General features: G+C 42.4%; 1 protein-coding gene and 1 non-coding gene across 6 annotated transcripts in view; both read left to right on the top strand.

The window, feature by feature from the left end:
* Positions 1 to 10,679, top strand: part of KLF7 (Kruppel like factor 7) — a 95,055-nt gene that overhangs the window by 2,721 nt on the left and 81,655 nt on the right. The gene's annotated exons all lie outside the window — the stretch shown is intronic.
* LOC111828098 lies at positions 10,172 to 10,290 on the top strand. The gene has a single exon (XR_002831877.1). It is a non-coding gene; the product is annotated as a 5S ribosomal RNA (ribosomal RNA).

The raw sequence follows: 10,679 nt of genomic DNA, 5'->3' as shown, positions 1-10,679 counted from the left end.
CTTCCAGGACCTCTTTCACCCCCCTCCCCTTGCGCCTCCCTCCTTATGTCTTGCCTTAACCCTCTCCAACTGCCAACTACCCTCATCTTAAAAGCCTTTGCCAAGCTGTGCCAGAAGCACACACATACCGAAACATAACTTGTGGGGAAGCACTCCTAAATAACATAAGGCTCGGAGGGGCTTTCTGCTGTGGACTCTAGAGTCACAGCTGCTCTATATAAAGGTGACTCTGACTCTTAAGTTCATACTGATGACAAAACCTCCAACCTCTATCTCTTCCTTCCCCCTTTTTCCTACCCCCCCTTTCCTCCTTCTGAGTGTAAGGAGGGGGGGTACTTATATGCACTGTTGGTTCCAAATCAACCATCAGATGGTGAAATTTTGAGGCTCCTTTGCTCAAAAAGGCTCAAGAAGGTTGCTACAAAGAACCCCAGGCAGGAGGAAGTTTCCTCATGCTCTGGAGTAATCAGATTTTAGAGGTCAAATAAGGAGCAATTAGGAGATGTTCTTCTGAAAGTGAGCAGTGTACCTGGTTTGGAGGAGATGAGTGAAATACAGAGATTCCAATAATCTGATTTGATTTCGTTTATAGAGAAAGAATGGCTTGGACGATAAACCCAAGAACATCTGTGCATTTGAAAATTGAGGATGAACTATTTGAGGATTTTATTTTAAACATATGGTCTGAGATAACTGTCTTGCTTAATAGTCAGTGAGCCTTCGACGGCCCTCCTGTCACGGATTCATATTTTGATATTGAGTTTTCGGGCAATGATACCTTATCCACATACAACTCCAACTCTGAAAATCATTGCAGGTATAATTTTAAAATCCAGATGGACTTCCTACATTAACTGCTCTCCACTCCTGGGCTCTGACTGCATACTTAAGCAGTTGGCCCAAGTAACATCATCTCTGCCTGTCATATAACTATAAATTACACTGTGCTTATGTGGTCTATTATTTTATGGAATTCAGCTGACGCACAAGTCTTAAGGCTACCAGTCTTAACCTCTTTGGAAACTTGCAGGAAAATTTTCCAAGAGCTGTCTGAGCAAAAGTAGGAAAAAGTCAAAAGTATGACAGAAGCTAGAGTAGCTTATAGGGGGTACCACTTGGCGATGGATAAAAGAAGAGCCATTCATGAGTTTTGTTGGCAATAGAAAACATGTTTTTCTGGACCCACTGTTGAGCTGTTGAGTTATAAATAAAAAGGATTTAATAAAATTTTCTTGGTTGTTTGCCTTCGGGAAGCTACAGAGACTTTTAGAATTTGGATATATTCTTTATCCCCAGCCTGCTATTCCATCAGTGCAGGTCAAGTAATGATTTGCACTTAGCTGTGCTGTCTGCGTCTTTTTCTGCACTTAGCTGTGCTTCATGCCACCGAGGAGCATGGTATGTTTACTTGAAATCTCTTATGGAATTATGCTTGTTGTTAATGCTGATTCATAATTGGCAGATGGGGTCAGTTTCAGGCCTCCCTTTTGCTCAGAGAAAATTTTCCACTGCTACTGGAAACAAATAAATAAATCATAGAATATTCCTCCCTCCTCCCCCATTTCCCCATTGTTTTAAACTAATGGCATACTTGGCTACTGTAAGAACTAAAACGTCCCCATAGCACTGCAATTTCAACTCGGCTTCAGACATCCTGAAACACTTTTACAAGGGCCTTCGGTGCGAGGCATCTCCAGGGGACAACCTACAAAAATGGTTGCCTTCCAAGAACAGCCTCGTGGTACAAGGGAGGGGATTAGATCTGGGAGCTGTGTTGCTTCTCCCTCTCTCAGGTGATCTTGCCTTTGCACACTGCCTTCTGTAGGCCCGAGCAGCCAGGTGCTGTCTCAGCCAGAAAGACAAAGCAAGCCGGAGGGTCCCTGCATCCGCAGGTTTGCCTCTGTCCCCAATTTGCAGAAACCCTTGTCATGAATTAGAATTTCTTGGCAACAGCACCACCCAGGGAAATTTGTAGACACAAAGGAGCCTTGCTAACCACACTGAAAGGATAAAATAGCTGTTGCTTTGTAAAAAAAAAAAAAAAGTGATTTGTGTGCTCTTCAGTTACCATAAGTCTATATATTGTTTTTATTTGAAACAGTGTCTTGGTAGATGGAATAAAAAAATTAGAATTGCCCGTTATCTAGAATTTCTGTATAAGGATGCAATCACTAAATAAAAGGTAGCTTTGCAAATGAAAGCACATGTGAATGCAATCAATCACACTCCTAGCCTTTCTTTAATAGATTCACTCCCATGTTCTTTACAATAGATACATCTTTGTGTAGGTGTAGGGGTTCTCAACCATTATCATTCACTCAACTTGTTTGCTGTTTGGTGTCTGCAAGTGGGTGAATGTTACAATGCAGATATTTTTGCTACATCTGTCTTTAGTGGGCAGTGTGTGTGTGTTTGGGGGGGGTATAAAGGAAGTGGTGACTTCTTTGTTCTCCCTGAAACTCCCACCCCCACTTCTTACCCTGATGGAGAATGTGATGTTGGGGTCCAATCCATTTAAAGGGCAGGACAGAAGATGCGCTGTGACAGCCTCACCCTGAAATGATTTATGTATGGGCATGTCAGAGACCTTCAGCTCCAAATGGGGCTCTTGCTCCCTCCAGCCCATTCTAAATATAAGTGCCAGTGGGGCCTATTTGCCTGTCCACTTAAACGGGAAGAGTTTAGCGAGGGTCCTAATGGGGCTTTTAGTAGCCATTCTCTTATAAATCTTCAGGTTCTGCTCCCTTCAGAGAATTCCTGTGTTTTAAATGTTGAGTACAAGGAGGCATTGCAGTCTTCTTGAATCACTCCGTGCCTACTGGGGGAAGAAGAACGCAGCTTGCTCTGGCCGGTCTCAGCTGGCTGGTGGTAGGATAGCCGACCACGCGGGTTAGTAGATGCCCCCTCTCTCTGCAATTTGCAGCACGTGTAAGCTTTTTTAAAAAAAATCACCTTTGCTGAATCCCAAGACTGGCAAATGCAGAAACCGCCTCGGTGATTCTGGGTTCACTCCCTTATAGCAGCTAGCATGTGTGCTGGGACTGGGACTTGCTGAAAGTTTAGGACAGCTCCCCAACTTAACCTGAGTGGTGCCAGGAGGTGAGGGGTGGAGATTTAGTCTCTACAAATAATCCCTTTGCTTTCCCAGATCAGTCAGTGAGTGCTTGCTTAGCATAAGCAGGTGGAAGACATTTTAACCCAGATGATCAAATCTTACCCAAGTACAGTGATTCGGAAGCTCCACAACCACGTGTGCTAGTATCTAATCATTAAAGTTACAGGTCACACTGGCAAGTTAAGAAACACTCCTCCGCCCAGTGACATTGTGTGTTATCTTAGAACATCCACAGGAGAAAACATCCTTATTCAATTTAGTGTAAGAGATTATTATGCTAAGCAGAATAGGCCAGTCAGAGGAAGGCAAATTATCACACCATCTCACTTGTATGTGGAATCTAATGAACAAAATAAACTGATCAACAAAATAGGTCCAGAGGCTTGGATACATGGAACAGACGGACAGATCTCAGAGGGGAGCGGGGAAGGGGGACGGGAAGAGATTAACCAAAGAATTTACATGCATATAGGGATAGCCCATGGACACACACAATAGTGTGGTGAAGGCCTGCGGTGGGGAAGGGATTGGGTGGAGGGGGGAGAGGAGAGTGGAATGGGGGGACATCTGTAACACTGTCAACAATTCAAAAAAGAGTCCCCGCAATAAACAAAGTATTGCCGTTAACAGGACATGCTTTTACCTAATGTTGGTCATGATCTTGCTCCTCCCCCTACTTTGCCTTTATTTTCTGCTGCTGATTTGGAGAACTGTTTTTATTGCCGTGAGCCCTGTTTGGTTTCCTCACTTGGTGTTTTGGTGTGACCCTGAGAACTTGGTCCTGCTAAGTGTATTGTGTCTGTTGCGCTATCGTCCACGACATGTGTGCTGTGTCCAGGTTACAGCTGAGCAGCAGTGGGATATGGGGCCAGGATCAGCCTGCTGGCGATGTGAGTGACTTCTCATTTCATACTGAAACCATTCCTGACTGACCTGGGAGATGCACCCAGTCACACCTTGTGGGGTTTTCTTTGTTTATACTAACATGTGGACAATATTTCGCAGTAAGTGCTTCATCCCTTGATCTGGTTATGTGCAAAGTACTGTTTGGGTGATGCAAAGTTGAACTGGATCTGGATTCTGCCTTGGATGGGCTTGACTCCAGTGGGGGAGAACAAGCATGTTCAAAATTAAGCGATAAAAAACTAGAATACAAATGCCAAAATAAAGAAATTTTAAGTCCTCTGAGTTTTTGAACACTGAACTCTGTGTATTTGTACTTACCACTTTGTTACAGCCTTGTTTATAAAACATGCCTGAATTTTACCAAGTTCTGTTGTTCGTTTAGCTAATGGCATGTCAGGGGCTGGTGGCCCTTTTAGGACAGATGAGTGTACAGTGTGGAAACACATGTCTGTCCATAATGGCCAGGAAACAGCATCCATGTCTGTGTCATTCGGAAGTGATTAGAGGTAATTAACATAATTAATGTGGAGCCATATGCAATATCTATTTCTGAGTATGGGTTTATTGACATTTCCTGAGGGTCATATTGAAAGTCAGGCCCCAGGCCTTATACCAGAGCTAGGAGCATAGGCTCTTAGAATTTCTTATCCTAAAAGGGTCTTCAATCACTAGGGTTGTACCAAGTGGTTGTTAAAGCCAGACAAGGCATTGATCCTCCAAGATCACCTACTGTTGTTATCACCAAAGGGCCCAGGACTCTTGGATGCCGAGATCAGTTCACTTGCTGATCCCCAGAATAAACTTTTAGTCACTTATCATTCTTTCCTCCGCTCTCCCTCTCTCTCTCCCCTTAAAGGGAGGCAAGAAAATCTTGCTTTGACTTGGGACAGTACTAGTACATGGAATTGTCGAATTGTTTGGGCCCTAAATGAATATCTTGAAGAAGGCTTATATATGTAACTTAATCCCTTTTCCACTTTTAATAACGTGTGGTAACCTGGAAAATGTATGTTGTCCCGAATAACAAAACAGAATAACAGAAACTCTCAATTATAACTTGAGAAAAAAAAAAAAAGAAAGTACTGTCACTTGAATAATAACCAATGGAGTGGGAATAAAGTGGGGGCGGGGAGTAATTGAGGTAATGTGGTGGGGAGTTGGATGGGAGATGGAACTGGGGTTTTACGTAGAAAGCGTCAAATGTGAACTGGCTTTGTCTCTGACCCCTTTCCAACAAAGGGGCTGCAGGAAACTAACAGCAATCACGTGCCAATTCAGAAAAACCTTTTTAGAAGTGTTTTCAAATTTCTTGAGAGGATTGGATAGGCAGTGAGGTTGTAATGTTTTACAGATTTAAACAGAAAATACTGAATATTGTGATAAGCAGTTGAGGAAGAAAGTCAGCTTCTAGGAGTCTTTTCAGAAAGTCCTTTTGAGGCTAGAGGTTGAAGCAGGCCTCATTTTCACAATGTCCCCAGTGAGGAAAGGCAACATAGGGTTGCTTTCCACTCCTTTGCCCAGCGAGTGTTTGCCCTTCTCGACCCAATCTCTCGTAGTTATGATGGTGAAAATTCTCATTGATTTCCAAGAATTTGTTTCACCTCTAAGATCTTCAAAACTGAAATTTCCATCCCAAATGGAGGCTACTTCATTTCCTCAAAGCGATAATCTACATCTCCAACTTCGGATATTTTTCTGAGTTTCAGGCTCACATGTTTGAATTGGAAACACGGGACTGACAATACTACAGGCTTTGGGGTTGTCCCAGGATCACTAGCTTAAACTCATCAACCTCTTTCCTTCTTTTCCTGGCTTTCTGATTTCTTGATATGAGCTTTCTTCCTGTATCTAGGTTTGAAGCTTCAGTCATCTTTGGCTACTCTCTTTCTCTTAAATCTAATCAGTTGAGAAATCCTGTTGATTTGACTCCTCCCATACTTCATATTCTTCAACTTTCTATTCCCTCTGCCATTGCCCGAAGGCAGCCCCTGTCACCTCCCTTAGATTGACTTTCTACTTCCATCACCATGGTTCCAAATTGTCAGTGGCGCCCTGTTACACAGAGGATCCAGCAAAACTTCTAAGAGTCAAGACATTCCAAGATTAGGTTTAGAGAATAGTTACCAGTTTCCCCCTTTCATGTGTAGTAAATGCCATCCGAATATATGACTGTGCTTTTCCTGTTTCTGTTTTTATGTCATTTCCGTCAGCCTTTTCCTTCCTTCCTCTTCATATCTGATTCTTTGTCCAAATTCTACCCATCCTTTAACATGATGTCCCATCTTCTAGGAAACTCCACCCCTTTTCCTTGGCCAACAATAATTGCTACTATTACATTCTTGTGTAGAACTTTTTACTTCCTCCTGCTGCTTTTAAGTTTTGTCTGGTAGTACAGCTTTCCTTTTTATTTTATTTTTTTCCTTCTTGTCTTAGTTTTCCAGTTGGATTGTATGATTTAGAGCAGACTTGATACCTTGGTTATAATTTTGATAATATACGTTTGGTATAGAACTCATCAGGTTCTTAAAGAGTGTTGTGCTAGGGATTCAGTGGATATTTAAGGATTATCATATGACTTGATTTAAGATTTGCCTGTGTCTATAGCAGTGGTTTTCAACTGTGGGGCACCCCAGACCAACTAAATCAGTATTCATTTGGTAGAATGGATAGGTATCAATGTTTTTTTAAAGCTAATAGGTGATTCTAATATGTAGCCATGGCTTATAGGGTTAATATATATACATGAGAGTTGTAGGCGCCCACTCCATGTATAGAAATAGTCCATTTCTTATGTATGTAATTGAATGTAAGTGTAACAGAGATTTATAATAAAGCCGGGCAGTACTGGTGGATATAGTTGATATAGTTCATGTAGCTCATTGATTAATAGTGACTGCTTAAGTGTTATTTCATCCTTTTTGTTTTGGTTTTCCTCACCTTATAGTATCTAATGCTCATTTGGCTCACATTTCTTGTGACCCACTAGCGGTTTGCTTAACCTGGTCAAATTCCATTTCTGGTACCTTTGTGATGTTGGGCATTAAACTTTGGCCATGCTGTGCTTCAGATAATTCATTCTTGGAAGGCCCTTGACCATGATTTTCCACTTACCTCAGCCTGCGCTTTGGTTGCAAAGGGATGGATGCATGTATGAACATATGTTGGATGATGCCGGATGGGCATTAGGTAGTAGCTCTCCATATTCCTTACTGACCTCACTATTTGGAAGTAGACTCTGTTTATAAGGAATTTCCAAGGACCCATGTTTCTAGTAAGAGTAGCAAAAATAAACGGTGGGAGAATTGCCACTGAGGACATTCAGGCAAGGAGGCTGCCTCCCCGTCTGTGAAGGCTTAACTCTTGTGGCAATGACCATGGGCATGTGGTGATCTTCACAAAGAAGCCATAGAAATGCCTCTATTTCAGACTGTAATGTTTGCCAAAATGCATGTACTGTAGCTACATCCTTTCATCTATAAACTGTCTTTGATGGGGGTAAGAAAGAACATCGTGTGAAGAGCTCAGAGCTTAGGGTTGAAGAATGCCTTTTGGGAAGCTCAATCCAGCTGTGAAAACGGCAATTAGCCGTGCAGCAATTGCTCTGGCAGGGAGTGCCCGCCTGCTCCTGCTCCTGCTCCTGCTCCTGACCCCACTCCCACCCTCACCTTCCAGAGCCCGGTTAGCAGGAATTCAATGGACGGGTCACAGCGTTGGCTCTTAGTTTTGGAGAGGCAGCACATTTGCTCAGTGTACAAGGGAGTAGAATTACATTCCATCTACTTTTACCTTTTGAGCTTTTGTTCTTGGTTCGTTTGGTCACGGTAGACCCTGTTAATAGAGCGCAGCTCCTGCCCATGAGGGTGAAGATGCCTTCTGTGAGGAGGTCTCAATGCAGATATGATTCTCCTGTGAGCTACCTGAGGGGCTACTCAATGTAAATTTGAGTCGCTGGCTTCATTACTGTGTTCCAAGGTTGTTCAGCCCTGGCCTGTGCCTTTGCCTCTCTATGTCAAGGTGCTCATTTTCTCTAATATGGACCAAGAGATGATTTCTCTCGTTTGCTTGTGAAAGTCTAACAAACATCTTTATTGAGCTTTTTGTTCTCAAAGGCTTAGGGTGTTTTGCTCACAATCTCATCATTGGCACATTCCTTCTGTAACTAAGGAGCAGGCAGATGTTACAGAATTTCCCTTTCAGAGGTGAGAACATGGGGCAGAGGAAGATTTAGCAAGTTGTCTTAATGTGGCTACAAAGCAGATGACTTGCAAAACCAGTGGTGGAACACACTTTCCCCTTCCCTCTTTCCACTTGGCTAACCTTCCTATCATCACGATAAGCATCATAATAATACCTAATATATATCAAATACTTCAAAGAGATAATATCTTTTGAGCACCTTATACGCAGCATTTCATTCAGTACTCACAACCACCCTGTGTATTACATATTCTGTTTATTCCCATTTTGCAGACGGAGACATTGAGGTTAGAGGTATTAAATGGCTTGCCTCAAGTCACACAACTTGGAAGTGGCTGGGCCAGGATCCAGACCCGGGAAGTCAGCTCAACACTGAATTTTTACATTTATATTCACTCCTCCTCAGGTAGTAGGCACCAAGCCAGAAGCCTAAGCCTGGCAACCAATGGATCTGTAGGGAGTTGCATGGTTTTCTGGTCTTTTCACTGGGCTTTGGTTTTCTCACTATAAAAAGACTAGATTGTGCTAAATTTCCTTAAGGTCACAGTGTTTTGTAGTAGATGCATTACTTGGAGGCTTTGAAATCTGGCAGAGCTGGATCCTTGAGAAAGACACATAACATCTTTGAGTCCCATTCCATCATCCGTGGAATGGAGTTAATCAGGCCTACATGAGGCCAGGCAAGCTCTCTGGTCCTATGTCTGGCACGTAGCATCCACTCAACAAATGCTCCTTTCTCCCCTATTTTCAACTATTCTTCCTCCCTTCAGTGCTCTTTTTCTAAATAGTATCACTTGTCTCTCTAAGACGAGGGTGGGGAGCATCCAGACTGTGGGCTGTATAAGGCCCAGGAAATCATTTGGTCTGGCCCTGCCAAGGCATTCGGGATGAATAAATCAAATGTTTGACCAAAATCTGGCAGGTTAAATTTTAAGTTGATAATTTTGTATGGCCCAGGAATGATGTTATAAATATCTAAATGGCCCTTGGCATTAAAAAGGTTCCCCACCCCTGCTCTAAGGTCCCAGTGATCCTGGCATATCTAAGAGAAGGTGAATGATGGGGGCGAGGCAAGGGAGTGTGCTGAGCATTGGACATGGTATTCTTTTATCCATCCACAGGAGAGGCTCTCATGAAGTGACTTGTATTTAGAACTGGGGAAAAACAAGCAATACTCATTATCCCCAGAACTGACCTTAGTTTGACATCCTTGGAATTTGCTTGGCCTGCTCATGCAAATAACCAACCCGCTCCCCTTTCTTCCTCTCCAGTTTTACTTATGACTTACTGCTAAGTTTTTCCAGCATGCAGTTATTTTTTTAAGGGCCAGAATTAGGCACATATAACATAATACAGTACTGGTTACTATACCTGCCATTTCTGCCTTACCTGATGACTGAGCTTACAGCAGCTTATGAGAGTGAATGAGGTTTTATGAGATCTATAAATATCTCAGATAGGATTTTTATTTCATTTCCCCCCTTCAAATAAGACATAATGGAAGCACTCACATACACAAGGAATATTTTTTCTGTGATAAAGTAGGGTGTTTTTGAATTGGCCTCTGAGAAGCAATAATTTGATGTGGTTGTTCGTGTTGGGAGTTCTATGGGGGAGGGGGAAGAATCATGCATATGTTGCTATAAAACTCAAAGATTATTTCCTCATATTGAAGGTTTAGCCCAGCACCTATGGAGAGATTTATTTCAGAGATGCCAGCCCTGTGTGCAGGCTGCATTCCCTCCTTCCCAGGGGTATGTATTTGTGTTTTCTTAGATACATAGAAACCATTGGCTGGCTGGGGTGGGGGTGGAGGGCTCCCCGAAAGAATGTTTTCAGTTGTCCCAAGGGAAAATGTTCTCATCCTTCTCCCCACTTCCTGGATTTCCTGGGAAGATTTCATACTACTTAATAGATTGCAATGAGATTTTTTTTCTCTTAAAAAAAAGTCTTGTCTACGGCCATACCACCCTGAACGCGCCCGATCTCGTCTGATCTCGGAAGCTAAGCAGGGTCGGGCCTGGTTAGTACTTGGATGGGAGACCGCCTGGGAATACCGGGTGCTGTAGGCTTAAAAAAAAAAAAAAAAAAAAAAGTCTTAAGCTTATACAATTTTAAAAAATGCACATTAACCAATACCAAAAATAATTTTTAAAAAATCTTGCTCATTGAGGGTATCTAACAAGGAACCCTGAACTTGTAAATTTTAAAAAATGTTTTTTTATTTTAAAAGAATAAATGGCATCAAATTGTTATGGTATTTAGATTTCTTTGGATACATTTAAAAGACTGAAGGAACTATTTTATTTTATTATTATTTTTAATCTTTATTGTTGAGATTATTACAGATGCCCCTCTATTCCCCCCCCCCCCCCCCCCCCAATGGCTCCCCCCAACCGGTTCCCGCCCCAGGCCTTTTTCAATCCCATTCTCTATGTCCCTAGGTAAAGCCCCAAAAGAA

The sequence above is a fragment of the Myotis lucifugus genome, unplaced genomic scaffold, assembly GCF_000147115.1.
Source record: "Myotis lucifugus unplaced genomic scaffold, Myoluc2.0 scaffold_3, whole genome shotgun sequence".
Classification (NCBI taxonomy): domain Eukaryota; kingdom Metazoa; phylum Chordata; class Mammalia; order Chiroptera; family Vespertilionidae; genus Myotis; species Myotis lucifugus.
This window is presented reverse-complemented; position numbering and strand designations above follow the sequence as displayed.